General features: G+C 45.6%; 1 protein-coding gene across 1 annotated transcript in view; it reads left to right on the top strand.

Annotated features, from left to right (window-relative positions):
* The first annotated feature begins 365 nt into the window (after positions 1–365).
* Positions 366–17,753, top strand: part of AP1S2 (adaptor related protein complex 1 subunit sigma 2) — a 129,943-nt gene continuing 112,555 nt past the window's right edge. Inside the window, exon 1 of the mRNA XM_075335167.1 lies at positions 366–468. The gene's annotated coding sequence lies outside the window, so the exon portion shown is untranslated. The remainder of the gene's footprint in view (positions 469–17,753) is intronic.

Below are 17,753 nucleotides of genomic sequence, written 5' to 3'. Positions count from 1 at the left end.
AAAATACAGCCCTGATTATACAGTAACGTGAATGATGTCGCTCAACTCATACATTTTAAAAAAAACTTTAGAAGAAGAAAAATAAAAGTTATGGTTTTTGGATGAAGGGAATATACAAACCTGCAGAGACTAAAACTGACCGTGTCTGGAAGGGGTTAACCGCTCTGGTAAGTGGAGGGGGGAGAACGCTGAGCTAGGTAGGTTGCCAAGGGCAACAAGGACCGTATTGATAAAGCCCATGTGTGCGGCGCGCAGGGGATGCTGGGAATTGTAGTATGTGGGGCTGCAGCCTCTGGGATGCACAGTGCGGGCGGGGGGAGTGTCACGGCGCACGACGTCCCGAGCCCTCGCTGCCCGCTGTCGACCGCCGGATGCACGCTGTGACGTCATGACGCGGGGGCTCGGGGGCGGCGTGACGCGCGGCTTCAGCGTCAGAAGAGTCGGGGCCGCGGTGCTGCGCAGTTCACGGTACGTGCCCGGTTTACCGCTCTGTGTGGCGGGGTGTCCGCGCCTCCTCAGCATCTCCTCCACTGCCCGGGCCACCTGCTATTCGGGGGGGCTCCATAAAGTTGTGTGGCAGCCCCCCCTAGTGGCGCCCTCCGGGACTGAGAGCAGCAGGTGCATACAGTCTTTCCCCACCATGATCCGCAGGCGCCTCCCGGCTGAGCTCATTGGGGGGCTGCGTGTTATGGGGGGCTCAGCTCTTGGTAAGCGCCCCCTGCTGGTCACTCTGGACATCTCTGTTGTGTCCTATGTCCCCAGAGAAAGCGATGACTGATGTTTCCTTCTCTCTGCACTGTTCACACTGAGCTTCTTCTCTAAAATCCTCTTCAGAAAGCTGCTGTTCATGTGAAGAGTAGACATTTTGAGTGTTTTTTTCTCCTGAAGGGGTTTTGAAAATTCATTGAGGAAAAATAAGTGTGGCCCCCACAGTGCATCAGATCCTTCTGGAGTCCGTGCCGCATTGTCCAGACAAAAAGCGGCAAAAAAAAAAAATTGCTTGGGGGGGGGGGGGGAAAGGGATGGGCGTATGTCATGGAAGTGAGTGGACAGGACTCTGCAAAGAAGCGTTACTCAGTGTTTTCTGCTTTAAGGCCCTGTGCGCACTTACCGGATTTTTTTGCGGTTTTGCTGCATGTTTCGCTGCAGAAAATGTTCATAACATCTGTGCAGTGAATCACCAGCAAAACCTATGGGAAAAAAAATCCTGTGCGCACTAGGCGGATTTTGACAGATGCATGTTTTGCTGCAAGATTCCCGCAGCAAAAACAATTGCATGTCACTTCTTTTCCGCACGTCGCTGCGGGATTTCACTCCATTGACTCCAATGTAATCGTGAAATCCCGCAGGGAATAACACAGGCAGCAAATTCTGTGCGGTTCACTGCGTTTTCCTGCGTTATTCCCTGCGGTATTTCGCGGTTTACCTGCGGTAATGTACATCGCTTGCCTGCGGTTTTGCAGGGAAGTGATGTCATTATGACAGGAAGAGGAAGCGGAGCAGAGAGTAAACACACACACACACACACACACACACACACACACACACACACACACACACACACACACACACACACACACACACACACACACAGAACACAGACATATAGAACACAGAAATCAAACAGAAATATAGAAAAAAAAACACGTGGGCTCCGCTGTATATTTACCGTCCAGCCGAGGTAAGCACACAGCGGCGGCCCGGTATTCTCAGGCTGGGGAGGGCGAGGGTCAGGGTTAATGTCCCCCACCTCCCTCCCTTCTCCCGCAGCCGAGAATATCAGCCGCAGCTGCCCCGGGACTGTCGCATGCATTATGCGGCAGTACCGGAGTGTCCCCGACTCTTCTTGTTGCCGCGATGCACTGGCAATCAAGGTAATGTAAGGAGTTAATGGTGGCGGATCACCGCCACTAACTCCAGGCTTGATCATGGCAGCGTCTATGTGACAGCTGACATGATCAACCCGTAAGTAAAGTGAAAAAACACACACAGAAAAATCCTTTATTTTAAATAAAACACAAATAATCCTCGTTCACCCTTTTATTAACCCCTCCCGAAACAAAGCTCCGACGTAATCCACAGCTCCGGCGTCCTGCGATGTTTGCATCCAGCCGCGACTGACACACAGCGCTGAATGCAGCCTCACAGCGAGACAGCAGAGGTAACTCCAGGGCATTTCCCACGGCCGGTAATGTGAACTCACTGCCGACCGTGAGAAATGCAGCTATCTATCTATCTATCTATCTATCTATCTATCTATCTATCTATCTATCTATCCATCCCTCTGTCTGTCTATCTATCTATTCTTCTGTCTATTTATCTATCTCAGAATGAAATGACTTTTTTTTTCTTCAATGTGCTTTATTGCATTGAATGCAATAAAGCACATGTACCAACCCGCACGCGGCAATACCGCGGTAAAACCCGTGTCAAACCGCATGCGGTTTTCGGGTGCGGTTTGCCGCGTTTTTTTTTACCGCGGGTGCGGTAATCTTTGAATACCTGCGGAATTTTCTTGAGAAAATTCCATTTTCCAGTGCGCACAGGGCCTAAAGGGAGCCTGTCAGCAGAAATTTTGTAATAAACCTATAAGATTCCCCCTCTGCAGCTCCTGGGCTGCATTCTAGAAAGGTTCCTGTTGCTATTCTGCCCCCTTTGAGAACTAAATAAATAGTTTATAAAGTCTTACTTTTCGTATGCAAATATTTTTTTCTGTATACGGGGGCGGACTGTTTGGTGTCCGTTAGTTGCCCTCCTGCCGCTTTACGCTGTACCCCATCGCTGATTTCCATACTGAGGACACTGCCCAGTGCTCCCGAGGTCTCGCGCATGCGCTGTGCCACTCTCGCGGTACTGTGCACAGTGTGACCGCTGGTGACGTGATTGCGCAGGCGTGAGATTATGGGCGGCGCTGTGATTGTCATCAGCAAGTACCCGCCCATAATCTCGTGCCCGCGCTTTCCCCTCTGCCTCCACCGTTCTGCGCAAGCGCTGGCCAGATGAACCCTGTTAATCGGTGGTGTGCTCCGCCCCTCCCATCTATTTCCTGCTCCAGGGAAACATGGGTAAGAGGTGACGTGGGCTCATCTGTCCAGCACTTGCGCAGAACGGTGGAGGCAGAGGGGAAAGCTCGGGCACGAGATTATGGGCGGGTACTTGCTGATGACGATCACAGCGCCGCCCATAATCTCACGCCTGCGCAATCACGTCAGCAGCGGTCACACTGTGCACAGTACCGCGAGAGTGGCACATCGGCGCATGCGCGAGACCTCGGGAGCACTGGGCAGTGTCCTCAGTATGGAAATGAGCGATGGGGGACGGCGTAAAGCGGCAGGAGGCAGAATAACAGACGCAAGACAGCCCGCCCCCGTGTACAGAAAAAAAGATTTGCATACAAAAAGTAAGACTTTATAAACTATTTATTTAGTTCTCAAAGGGGGCAGAATAGCAACAGGAACCTTTCTAGAATGCAGCCCAGGAGCTGCAGAGGGGGAATCTTATAGGTTTATTACAAAATTTCTGCTGACAGGTTCCCTTTAAAAAACCTTTTACAATCCTAAAAAAAAAGTGAACACAGGCCTCTTTCATATGAACATATGTTTGGTCAGTGTGGATTGAGTGTGTAGAGATCATTTCCACTCTGAACGAGTGGATTGGTCTCCTGATTCTTAGATGAGACCGACCCAGAGACCTCAGTGGGTGCAGAAGATAACACGTCACCAGCATCATCGCTGTGGATTGGAAGCAATGTACCGACATCCGCTTTAAAAAAAAGGCACATGCCCTGAAATCTGCGATTTCCATACATGCGGTCACATGCTGACTAGACGTGTGCGGCCTCGCTCAATTCACATCTAGTTGGAATGTGGCTGCAAATCACATACGTGCCCGGTCCAGCACAGGAGAATCCTGGCAGTGCGCGCTGTGAAGAGTCACAAGACTGCAGTCCCCTAGAGTTGACTGTAGACTTGAGACCTCAGCCTGGACAACCCCTTTAATGTAACATATTCAGAGGAATTAAGAAAATATTACAAATGTTAATATTAATGATTTTTGTTCTTCAATGTAAGGATGGTGTGATATCACATTCGAGCTGCATGTTTGTGGCTCTATTGGGGCCGGTGTCTGAAGCCATTCACTGCAATGGGGCAAGCTTGGTCGCTTTGGGCTCAGTCTAGTCTCTGTTCCCATGTCCTCCTGTCTTTTTAGTTAGACACCAAAGTGCACTGTGATGAATTGCACTATGGTGCCCAACTAAAATAGAAAATACAGTGAAACCTGCTTTTTCTAAGCAGCTTCTTTACTGCCAAGAGAGCAGATTTTGCTGCCAAAAAAGAGCAATGTGTGACTATATAGCCTAAAAGTGACCAGAGACCACTACACCTGCTCAGCCCCCTCCCAGTGATAGACACAGGGATCGGAATAGTGTCTGGAGTCGAATGTTTCTGCTGTTGATTTACCAGGAAATAACACTGAGCTTCCTCTTCTTGTCTTTCGGAATCTCCATATGAACTGCACTCCAGACACAGAAGTGTGAAATCATTGGGGGAAGGGGGGGTTAGTAGCTGGGACCCCCCTCTCTTCTTGAGACTGTTTCCTTCTTAGGCTGCTTTCACATTGCGCTTTTACTTACGTTCAGTGGTCCCGTCGGGACATCCTTCCAAACCGCCCCTCCCCCATCCTGCAAAGCGTGTTTTGGATGCATACGCCGACGGGGCCATTGACTGTAATGGAGCAGACTCTGGTAGCATGTGCTCTGTCTTGCTCCATTTTCGGGCATATACGTTTTTTTGCAGGCGGACACCAAAACGTAGTCGACTACATTCGGGTGTCCCTCTACCGAAAATGTATATGGCCGAAAATGGAGCAAGACAGAGCACATGCTACCAGAGTCTGCTCCATTACAGTCAATGGCCCAGTCGGCGTATGCGTCCGAAACACGCTTTGCAGGATGGGGGAGGGGCGGCTTGGAAGGATGTCCCGACGGGACCACTGAACGTAAGTAAAAGCGCAATGTGAAAGGAGCCTTACCAGTGTTGATGACAATAGTCGTTGTCACATATACGTGACGTGGGGTGAGCCTGCAAGGGCTTGTTTTCATCCTCTCGTTCAGTCCAGCACTCAACCTGTTATATGCTATAAAGTGAGCCTAAATAATGTCCTGACACAGTCCACACACCGGGCTACACAACACAGGGGGATGAGTCCCCAAAATCTACTACTGTCTGACAATCTAAAGGGTCCCACACTCTCTGTAAGGCTATGGATTCTTTAGAACATAAAAGATCAAACTTATTAAAGTTTTGTTCTTTAATATAAAAATTGTACAATGGCCACAATAAAATGGTATTAAAGATAAAAAGTCACATAAATATGCAGTTATAAAACAAAAAGGGAGCAATAACAGAAAAGCATAAACCTTCCAGTGTAAAGTTATCTGCTGTTTCCTTGCGGGAAGAAGGGAAGTATAGATGACATCAGCATAGACAGGCCCCCACATGTCCACAACTTTCTTTTGTGCCACCCAGCTTTTTATATGGGCTAATGATTCCAATATATTAGTCTGATCTCAGGTCTGTGATGCTAATTTAGGTGGTGAGCACCTTGCATATTAAATGTCATGTTTCTTCCAAAGCCCCCCTTCCTATAGTGAATAGAAATGTCAAGCCTGGCCACAAGGGACCATCTGGTCAGGCTTTTAGGCTCATAGTCACAGGAACTGAGGTGCTGAAAAGCCTATGATCCTGTTTTAATCAGTAGAAGCTTTGGCCTGGGAAGTGTAATTGCCAGCCTCTGTGCGTAAACTAAACTGACTGGATGTCTTTCCCAAGAGTTCCTCTGCTGTAGTTACCTGTCCACACCAGGAGGTCCTGCTTAAGTGAAACTTGAAGTGTCTGCTCTCCCTCTCTCATTCTCAGTTATAATTATCCTATCTTCAGTGTGAGGGGTGGATTTCCTCTCTACCCAGTAGATGTGTTGTGAATTTAACAACTTCTTAAGGCTAGTTTCACACTTGCGTTGAATGGCATCCGTTGCATTGCGTTGTGTGACGGATGCAACGGATGCGTTGCATATAATGGAACAACAGATGCAACGGATCATACAAAACAACGGAAAGCTTTTTTTAATTTTATTTTCTTTTTTACAGTTTTACCGGCAGCAGACTATTGTGAACGATCAGCTGATCACCCGGCTGCCGGGCGCTCAGCTGAGCGCTCTCACATGCCGGCGGCCGGGCCCTCAGCTGAGCGCTCTCACATGCCGGCGGCCGGGCCCTCAGCTGAGCGCTCTCACATGCCGGCGGCCGGGCGCTCAGCTGAGAGCTCTCACATGCCGGCGGCCAGGCGCTCAGCTGAGAGCTCTCACATGTATTTCGCCGCTCAAAAAACGTTACATGCTGCGTTCCTTCCGCCCGGCGGAAGCAACGCAGGTACTTTTGGCACAATCCGTCATCCATACAAGTCTATGGCAAACAGCGGAATCCGTTAACGGATTCCGCTGTTTTCCAAAAGGGTGGATTGTGACGGAAGGAAAAAACGCAAGTGTGAAAGTACCCTAAGACAACTGAGGGGGTCAGTTTCTGAGACCCCCTTTCTTGAGAATAAGTATCCTGTTACCCGTGTCACTTATTGATGATGACAGTTTTTTTTATTACACACAGTAATATTTGTTACCCGTTCTCAGGTTGTTACTTGTGTATTGCCGTCTTGTGGGTGGAACTGTGTTACTATAATAAATTCTGTGCTTGTGGGGTTCACTCCAGGACTATCATCATGAGCACGTGCTCCGCACTGAATCCACGCGAGCTGTGTACCTTCATAATTTTCTCAATCCCAACAGGGAATCACGTTTTCTTGATTTTTATTTTTTTTTTATTTTTGTTTAACTGTTTACCTATAATGCTGATGAGTCGCGTGCCTGCACATCTGTCTCCATGTTTTACTTGAAAGATTCTTACACTATGTTGTGTAGATGCTTATTGTCTATTTGAAATGCAAAAAACGTTTGAGGCTCACTGTGATGATTAATCCAAAAAACCCGTTCTCCACATTGGTTGGAGATTAATCCAGGGTCCGGGCCGACGGTCCAATTATTATAAGGAGAAAGCGGAGGTCTCCAGATAATAATCTTCAATAAATTGGATTTTATTTTATTTAAAATCCATGTCTGGTCAGAGCCATCAAACGCGTTTCAGGCATAAAGCCCTTGTTCATTGAATAACGCACCGCAGGTCAGTTTATGCAGTGTAAAACGCACAGCGGACATGAGATTTCTGTTATTCCATCCACTTTGCTTGTACTGTAAAATACAGCGTTTTGGATGCAGCAAAAATACGCTGCGACCCGAACATAAATTCATGGGAACTTACTTTATCCCTCTTTTATGGCTCAGTTCCTATTATAAATGTAAACTGTTAGTATATGGCAAGGAGCGTATTATTGTTGGAAATGCTGTCCGAGACTTGGGAAACATTGTCTGTGTGAGTCAGGAGTTTTGTTTGCTTTGTGGCATGACATAAAGGAAGACCTGTTCTCTGAACATGTTTTGAATTAGTGCACAAGACTATGAAGATTTTACATTAAGGCCCTCTTCACACGTCAGTGATTCCGGTACGTATGACATCCATTTTCATTAAAATCAATGGGTATGCGCAAACATCAGTGTTTTTACAAGGACTGTGTGTCCGGGTGGTGCACATACGTGTCCGTGTGTTCCGCACGGAGGCAAGTCCATTTTTCTCCAGCCGCATTGATGTCACACAGACCACCCAATGATTTGATCCATGTGACATGTACCAGAGAAAACACGTGTCTTTGAAATAAAATGATTTTCTGTACTCTGCTGTCTTCGGCACTGCTGTCACTTGCTTAAGGGCCCGCTCATTATGCTCATGCATATTCACTGCGCCGGAGACAACAGCGCCCGGGACAGGTGAAAAAAAGTTCCTGCTGTCCGTGTGCTATCATAGCACACTGAGAAGTCACGTGTGCCAAAATCACGGCACATGGAAGGCCATACACACCTTGTGTTTTCTATGGAGGTGTGAAAGAGGCCTATAGGGATGGTTTGGTATCTAAAATGACCTCATAATAATAATAATATAATATTTATTCTCTTATATAGCACTATTAATTCCATAGTGCTTTACATACATTAGCATCACTCACAATCTAAATTCCCTATCAGTATGTCTTTGGAGTGTGGGCGGAAACTGGAGAATCCAAAGGAAACCCACACAAACACAGGGAGAACATACAAACTGAGGTTTGAACCCAGGACCCCAGCGCTGCGACACTTGCAGTGCTAAACACTGTGCCACCCAAATATCTATCCTTATACTCTAAGAACTTTTGTAATTCGCTTTATTACACAATAATCTACACTTCTCCTTATCTTGCTGATTCTTGTATGTTTGTTTTTTTTTATTTTTTTTTTACAGCCCTTCCTGTGATTTTTTTCTTTGAAAGGAGTCTCAAACATGATGTCACAGGAGGCTGGGGCTGCACTCACCTTACCGCGCCATCTATCTCACTGACGGGACAGGATGTCATCGGGGGTGGCACTGCAGTTACTTACTTACAGTTTCTTGTATTGCCACTTTCTGTAGATGCCCTAGATCCAGGGTGATAGAAGCTGTGGGAGAGGTGAGTCCAGTGCCAGCACACTGCTTCTGTCTCCACCGTAGCTTTAGTGAATCAAGACTTTGTCAGGGGGTGTCACGGCTTATCTTTCTGCTGCTTTGATGATGTCTTGTTTCACAGAAGCTGTATAAGCAGAGATAGAAGCAGAGTGTCAGCGCTGCACTCGCCTCTCCCACACCTTCTATCACCATAGAACCAAGACATCTCAAAGGGCGGCGATTCAAGAAACTGTAGTAAATAACTGCTCCTTCATAACGTCCTGTTCCAGGAGGGGCGATAGATGCTGCAGGGAAGTGAGTGCAGCTCCAGCCTCCTATGATGAAACGCTTGAGACTTCTCTCAAACAATACATCACAGGAAGTGGAGTTAAAAAACAAAAACAAAAAACACGTTTAGTGATTAGTAGGAAGAGGAGAAGTGTAGGATATTGTGTAATAAAGATAATTACTGAAGTGGTTAGGGTATAAAGAAAATTGATCATTAGAATTAAATATTTAGATTTTGACTCATTTATTTTCCACATTTAACATATATCAGATTTACTGTATTAAAATAAACATCACTATCAATTTGTTTTTTGTTAAGGGTTTTGCAACAGTAAATGTGTGTTATTTCTAAACTGTGTAAATAGATAAATGATATAATAGTAATAACAGTATTTTTGAGGCGCTTCTCCACCGTCACAAGAAAATGATTGTGGTTCTGGACTCTGCAGTATAATAATGTTTCTTCAGTGAGGGAGCGAGCGCCATAGGACTTTACAGCTTCTGCTCAGCGCCATGCAGAAGCTGCATACACTTTGGCCGGTCCATTCTGTGGGTTATCGGCAAAAATATAGAGGGAGTTAGAAAAATGATTGTACTGCAGTTTCCTGAAGCTGGATGCACGCTATAAAGCTGGAGGGGGTACATTTCTCTCCGATTCTTTCACTACCCTGTTGGTACTAGGGATGCTGTGCACAAGAGTCCACGGTCCAGGTCTGTATTCTTCAGCTGGGGACAGGAGCAGTGCAAATTTCCTTACCCTTCGGGATCCCGGGCTCGGGATGACTAGCTGAGCTGATCATCCCGCAGATATCACCAGGCTGGTAACTTAAAGGGTACGCTCACATGAGTGTATGACTCCGACGAGTGCAATGTGAGAAAATCTTGCATAGCACTTGGACCAGTGTTACTCAATGAGGGAGAGCAGATGGTCAGCTTTTTTCTGATCCAGATTCTGGATGAGTGAAAAGTCGCAGCATTCTGCGGTTGTCAGTGAAAGACGTGTTGCTCACACCCATACAATTCTATGGGTGCGAGTGAAACATCGGACTGTACTTGGATGACATCCAAGTGTACCATCAGTTGACAATGGAGGAGACGGGCAGATTAATCTCTCCCTCTCCTCCACAGCTGTGATCCGATCACAGGATCGCATCAAAGTTGCGTGAGACTTGTCTCATGGTGGCAGCACAGGGGGAGCCGAGGGGCATTAGCCTACAGCATCCAATGCTGAGACTCTGCTGCGCTAAAAAAAAGTGCACTCCAGGTCGAATAATGCAAGAAAAAAAAAAAAACAATGGCGAACATTTATCAAGATCATAGAATGATTGAGTTGAAAGGGACCTCAAGGGCCATCGGGTCCAACCCCCTTCGAGTGCAGGTTTTCCTAAATTATCCCAGCAATATGTTTATCCAGTTTCCGCTTGAAGATTTCTACTACCTCCCGTGGTCGCCTGTTCCACTCTCTGACTGCACTCACTGTCAGAAAGTTTTTCCTAATGTCTAATCTGTATCTCTTTCCTTTTAGTTTCATCCCAATGCTTCTTGTACTTCCTTGTGCTAATGAAAATAGGGTGGTTCACTCTGCACTGTGACTACATTTCAGGTATTAGAATGTTGCTGCGGATTTTTCTGCATGAAAATCCGCGACTTTCGCGGCAAATCCGCACCTTATTTTTGCCGCGGATTTACCGCAAATTTGCCGCGGATTTTGATGCGGATTTTTTTTTTTTCCCCCATTCTATACCCAAAATCCGCACCAAAATCCGCAACAATAATTGACATGCTGCAGATTTTTCTGGATCAAAATCCGCGGCAAATCCGCCGCGCAAAAATCCGCAGCATGGACACAGCATTTCCAAAATGCCATTGAAATGGCTTGGAAGTGCCGCTGCTGCAGATTTTCGTAAAATCCGCGGCAAATCCGCGGCAAAATCCGCGGTAAATCCGCAGCGTGGGCACATAGCCTAAATCTCCTCTCAGCGTTCTCTATTTCAAACTAAACATCAAGATAAATGTGCCAGAATTCTGGTGTAATTTGCGCTGAACTGTTTTTCATGGCTTACACACCATATTCACGAAGGGTTTTAGACACTTTCTCTGCCTTTTTGGCTTTAATGAAGAGGACATGGCTTATCAGAAAAGCCTGGTGACCCAGACAAGCTATACACACTGCACACGGGTGCTAACATTTTTAACATTGTAATGGGTTGGAGAAGCTTTACAATGTATTTATCTTTTCATGTGAGAAAATCACTCCTGAAACACTGACCAGACTGATGAAAATAATATAAAAAACCTGATCACTGACATCTGAATGGGGCCTTAGGTGTCACGGTTTAAAAATGAGAAAGTATTGATAAATCTCTCCCAATATTCATTTTGCTGCTGCTGTAAAGCATTGCCTTTTTTATGACTAATGGCTTGTAAAATGCAGCAAAATGTCACGTGTGAACAAGCCCTTACACCTCCTGAAATTGTGTGAACAAGTTGATCTGTTTCTGGCTATGTATTAAAATGAATGGAGATTGGATTGGGCTCTGTGATATTTCGCGCTTGTGTTAACCTTCTGTGATCACCTTGGCGTCTCCTGTTCGTCCAACCTTTTTTGTTGCGTTATAAGGTTTTGTTCCCACAGGGCTTTCTTTTTCATGCCTTTTCCTTACTTTTTTTAATCAATAAAAAGCAAGGAAAATGCATCCCAGCAAAGTCTGAGAATCATGACTTGCTGTGGCCACGTTGCTTTTTTTGGTGCTGAAAAAAGAAGCAGCGTGTCAATTGTTTCTGCTTTTTTTTTCCTGCTTTTTTTTTCCCTCTCAATAGATAAGGCAGCTTTCACACTACATTTTTTTAACATGTGTCCTGAACGTTTTTTTAACGCAAAAACGGATCCAGTGCAAATGCGTTTTAATTTCAATGCATTTGCAATGGACTCGCGTCAACATGCGTTCACCTGCGTTTGCGTGCGTTATAGTGAGGATCCAGCGACTTGCAGTTTTTTAACTTTTTTCAAAAACGCTACTTGTAGCCTTTTTGAGCTTCGTTCAAATACTGCAAATTGCTGGATCCTGACTATATTGCATGTGAACGCTGGTATGCTGATAGACAGGATCCTGCTTGCTCTACTGAGTATGCCCAGAAACCAGCCTGGCGTGATCAGTCCCTCTCTCCCCCACCTGAGAGCTGCGGAGGCTCGTAACTAAGGTAAACATCGGGTAACTTGCTTGGATACCCGATGTTTACCTTGGTTACGTGTGCAGACAGCCCTGCTCCTAGCAGCTGCAGACGCTCGTAACCAAGATAAATATCGGGTATCCAAGCAAGTTACCCGATGTTTACCTTGGTTACGAGCCTCCGCAGCTGTCAGATCCCGGCTCCCAGTCTCACCTTCAGTTCCCCTCACTCCCGATCACATGACTCCAATGCCCGCCCATATACTTCAAGTGGCAAGATCCTGCAAAATAACACATGTGTTTTTCTCTGCAAAAACAGGATCCGCTTTTGCAGCAAAAAAACATTCATGACGCATGTTAAAAAAACGTAGTGTGAAAGCAGCCTAAGAAGCATGAAAAAAAGCATGACATGAAAAAAACACAAAAACAGTTTTTTTCTGCCAAGATATGCTTTTTTGTGCTGAAAAAAGCACTGTGGGCACATAGCCTAACTTTATTACACCTTACCCAAAATGAGGACGAGTGTACAGACGGGGCACAAATGTCTCACGTCAGGGCGGACTCTGATGCTATAGGACACCTCTGCAAAAAAAAAAGTGTTGTGGGCCTTTCTCCCTTTAAAGCTACAAATAGTAACAAGATAGAGGTTTCCACCTGTGACCGTGTACCATCCGAAATCTAAGCTCACTGTTCTTTTATAATTAAAGGGATTGTCTGTTCACAGGATATTGGTGACGTATACATCAGTGTGAGATCAATGGAGGGTCTGACTACTCCCACCAAGCAACAGTACCCTGAGCAAATAACATCTGATCACTAGGGGCGTCAGACCCCCACCAATCTCATATTGATGACCTGTACTGAAGATGGGTCATTTATTTATTTTATTCACTTATATAGCTCTAATAATTCCAGTGCTTTACAGACGTGATCATCACTGTCCCCATTGGGGCTCACTATCTAGGTTACCTATCAGTATGTTTCTGGAGTTTGGGAGGAAACCGGAGAACCTGGAGGAAACCCACAAATTCGGGGAGGACATACAAACTCCTTAGGTCATCAATATGATATGACCGCACAACCCCTTTAATGTATTCTCATGTATTTTGCTTGGAGCTATGCTTTAAATACATGATTGGCTAATGTGACACATTTTATGAGGGATTTAGTAGCTTAGATGTTTAAAATAAAATTGCTTTATTTACAAATAGACTGGCTGTGAGTTCAGCTCCAGTAAGCTATTGCATTTTCAGCTCTTTAATAATAATAATAATAATAATAATATTTATTTCTGTAGCGCCTACATATTCCGCAGCGCTTTACAGTTCAGAGGTTCATATAGAAACAAACATAAGTAACAGTTATAGAAGACTAGAAATAGGCCTGATGCTATCGCATCGGGAGTGCGGTGAAATAATCATGCGCACACGCAGTTCGTGCCCAGAAGCTGCGGTGACGTGTATGTCACTTGCGCAGGCATAATTCGAACTGCGCCTGCGCAACTGACAGTGCTGCGGTGCATGCTGGAATAGGGTAACAGAAACTGGCCATTATGTATTTAGATACAATGATTAGGGCAAATATAAAGACAGCTGTTTCTTAGTTTTCATCCAGCTTTTCAAAAAATAACGAGTCCATCAGTGGATCCAGTGCTAAGGTTTAAAACCATCAAAGCATGTCATCCGGATAACAAGCTTAAAGGGGTTGTCCCAGCAACAAACTACATTTTAAACAATAGATCTTGGAATAATAATAATTTGCACAATTGTATGCATTAAAAAAAATGTTCCTGTGCTTAGATAATCTTATATATGTGCCCCTGCTGTGTACTGTGTAATGGCCGTGTCTGACCATACAGGGACATGGTCTGATCATACCACATCTCCTGGGCCAAAGAGGATGCAAAAGAGTATATAGACAGAACAACATTATATAGACAGAACAACTTGGGTTTCTGTGAGGTAAAACATTTCCCTGCATGTTTAAAAACAATGTTTTACCTCACAGAAAGAATCAGCTGTGATCCCATGCTGTTCTATCTTAATACTTTTTTTTTTTTTTTTCTGTCCCCAGCACAGGAGCTGTGGTATGATCAGACCATGTCCCTGTACAGTCAGGCACGGCTATTACACAGTACATAGCAGGGACACATACAGTGTGTCCATCCATATACTGTCCACCGTCACTAACTTGAGAACGGCGGAAACTATAGGCATAGAAGTGGTGTCTAGGTATAGTAAAGTAGCCATGCGGTACGCAATGAAACCACCTTTAGCGCCACCTGGTGGAAAACAACAGAGTTAGCATTTTTATTTTGAAAACGGAACGAGATAGAGAAAAAAAAGTGAATTAAAAAAATTGTAGGGCATCATCAATTAAATACGAATTGACACCTTGCATACAGAAATGCTATGATATGAAACCCATGACCCCCCCCCCCAAAACATTGAATGCTGGTCACGCATATGGCGCTCATTTAACTTTGATGCTCAAAGTGGCCCCCGTCAGCTGCAATACAAATCTGGACTCTGGACAGCATACTGTATCTTGCTGCACGTTGTGCAATATGGTAGGTGACACGTTTGCACAAGCATCTGTGATACGTCGTCGTAGGTCCTGCAATGCTGGTGGAGGGGTCGCAGGCACATGCTGTTTGATGTGACCTCACAGAAAGAAGTCCAATGGGGTCAGGTCAGGTGAGCGTGGAGGCCACTCCATACAGCCACCATACCCAGTGACCTGTAGGAAGGTCTCCATGAGGTATCGCTTCACGTCTGCAGCCTTGTGAGTTTTACACATTCTAATCATAGCATTTCTGTATGCAAGGTGTCGATTCGTATTGAATTGATGATGCCCTACAACTTTGTAATTCACTTTTTTTCTCTATCTCGTTCCGTTTTCGAGATAAAAATGCTAACTCCGTTGTTTTCCACCAGGTGGCGCTATAGGTGGTTTCATTGCGTAGCGCATGGTTACTTTACTATACCTAGACACCACTTCTATGCCTATAGCTGCCGCCGTTCTCAAGTTAATGGCGGTGGACAGGATATGGGTGGACACACTGTATAAGATTATCTCCGCACAGGAATATTTTTTTTAACACATCCAATTGTGATACTTATTATTATTCCATGGTCTATTGATTAAAATGTATTTTTATTTGTGGGGAAAACCCTTTCTTGTTATGTAGTAAAATATTCCATTGGGTCGAACAAACTGGTAAAGCCACAAGCAGCGTTGTGACATCATCACTGTCCCTTCGAGATGTCGTCAGTGCAGACGTTGTGCGCCTGCGCCAGATCTGCACACAAGTGATGATGGGGACAGTGAAGGGGATCAGGGCTCGTCTGAGGGGGTTGGGTAATTAGACGACCTGCTGGACTAATCATGGCTACTTAGCATATCATAAGTGGTGAAGCAAAGGTATTTTCCCCGCTCATCACTCCAGAGTTTTCTCATTCCAGACACTTCATTAAACACAGTAATCGAGCTGTGTATGATAGTGTTGGCAGTTTGGGGACATTATTGAAGCTGCAGGCTCCTTTTAATGACACCTTGTGTTTTACGTGACCGTAAACAATAAGTAATTTATACTCCTTTCCCCATAATTTTATTTAATCATCTCTGCAACTGCCAGGATGCCTCAGCCTCACACCCGCACCTCCCCGCATGTGTGCGCGGGGCATGCACCGCAATGTGTGACCCTGCCCTCCTCGCACAACTGTGAGACAGTTATTTATTGTTAATGGATGTTAACCAGTTTGGGACAGCCAACACGTATTTGCAATTATTGGTTTTTTTTTTGTTTTTTTTTTTATTTTTTCAAAGTTTTTCATCAGTAATTGCCATTACCTGGTGATATTACTGTGACTGTAGGACAAGCTGTGGGGCAGGGAGAGGATGCGTGTGGTCCTACAGATGATGGATTAGGAGGGTCGGCGCAGTTTGACCTTGCAGAACGTTTTTGTTCCAATTTTCTTATATATCTATATGATGAAACGTCTCGAGAGCTGGGCTGATCTGCATTTCTAAAGTCTGGAAACATTTCGTAGTCTGAGCATTGATTGTCATGCAGGGTTCCCAAACACTAAGGGGTACTTTGCACACTACGACATCGCAAGCCGATGGCAGCACTGCCGAGCGCGATAGTCCCTGCCCCCGTCGCAGCTGCGATATCTTGTGACAGCTGCCGCAGCGAACATTATCGCTACGCCAGCTTCACATGCACTCACCTGTCCTGCGTCACACGGCAGGCGGCCAATAGAAGCGGAGGGGCGGAGATGAGCGGGACGTAAACATCCCGCCCACCTCCGTCCTTCCGCATAGCCAGCGTGACCCGCAGTGACGCAGGTAGATGTTCCTCACTCCTGCGGCTTCTCACACAGCGATGTGTGCTGCCGCAGGGGAACGAGGAACAACATCGTACCGTCGCTTCAGCGAAATTATGAAAATGTCGGACACTACACCGATGATACGATTACGACACTTTTGCGCTCGTTAAACGTATCAAAAAGGATTCACATACTCCGATGTCGACAGCAACGCCGGATGTGCGTCACTTTCGATTTGACCCCACCGACATCGCACCTGCGATATCGTAGTGTGCAAAGTACCCCTAACTCTTAAAGGGAACCTGTCCGGTCCCATATGTGGTCTGACCTAGAAGCAGGGTGATGTGTGGCCTAGTAACCCCTTCCCACCCACCCCTGTGTTGTAATATTGTTGAATGTTCTCAGTGAGAGGAACAAAATTATAATCTTGTGATACCTTTTAATGGCCAACTAAAATAAAGTGATGTTACAAAGCAAGCTTTCGAGACATCTCAGGTCCCTTCTGGGACCTGAGATGTCTCGAAAGCTTGCTTTGTAACCTCACTTTATTCTATTTTAGTTGGCCATTAAAAGGTATCACAAGATTATAATTTTGTTCCTCTCACTGAGAACATTCAATAATTTTTCTGGCTAACACGTTACCAAAACCTTTTCACTTGTAACTTGTAGTATTGTGTAATATGAAATTATAAAAAAAAGTTTTATTACTTACACGTTCCCTAAGTAAATGATCAAGAGGGTCTAGTCCCCTGGGCGTCGCATCGCCCTGTGGGCATTTGCATGCTTTCCGTGGTATGACGCCCCTGTGATACCATGGATTTACGTGAGCGATGTCACCGTCAGCTCTCTGAGATCCCGAGCATGCGCGCTTGCCATTCCCGCAGCCTTGTTATCCGGGTGCTTGCCTGTCAGCTTCAGATGCACTTTGCGCATGGTCTGAACCGCAGGAGTCTTCTGAGCATGCGCAGTGCGCGTCTGAAGCCGACAAGCAAGCACCGGATAACAGGGCTGCGGGAATGGCAAGCGCGCATGCGCGGGATCTCAAGAAGCTGACGGTGACGTAGCTCGTGTAAATCCATGATATCACGCCCACAGGGGCATCATACCACGGAAAGCATGCAAACGCCCACGTGGCGATGTGACACCCAGGGACCTGAGCCTCTGATCATTTACATAGGGAGCATGTAAGTAATAAAACTTTTTTTATACATTCATATTACACAATATTACAACACAGGGATGGGTAGGAAGGGGTTATTAGGCCACACAACACCCTGCTTGTAGGTCAGAACGCATATAGGACCTGACAGGTTCCCTTTAAGAAATGGCTGTGTAAAGGTCCGT

The sequence above is a fragment of the Anomaloglossus baeobatrachus genome, chromosome 2 (assembly GCF_048569485.1).
Source record: "Anomaloglossus baeobatrachus isolate aAnoBae1 chromosome 2, aAnoBae1.hap1, whole genome shotgun sequence".
In the NCBI taxonomy this organism is placed as follows: domain Eukaryota; kingdom Metazoa; phylum Chordata; class Amphibia; order Anura; family Aromobatidae; genus Anomaloglossus; species Anomaloglossus baeobatrachus.
Note: the sequence above shows the minus strand (reverse complement) of the source record. Positions and strands in the feature narration are given on the sequence as shown.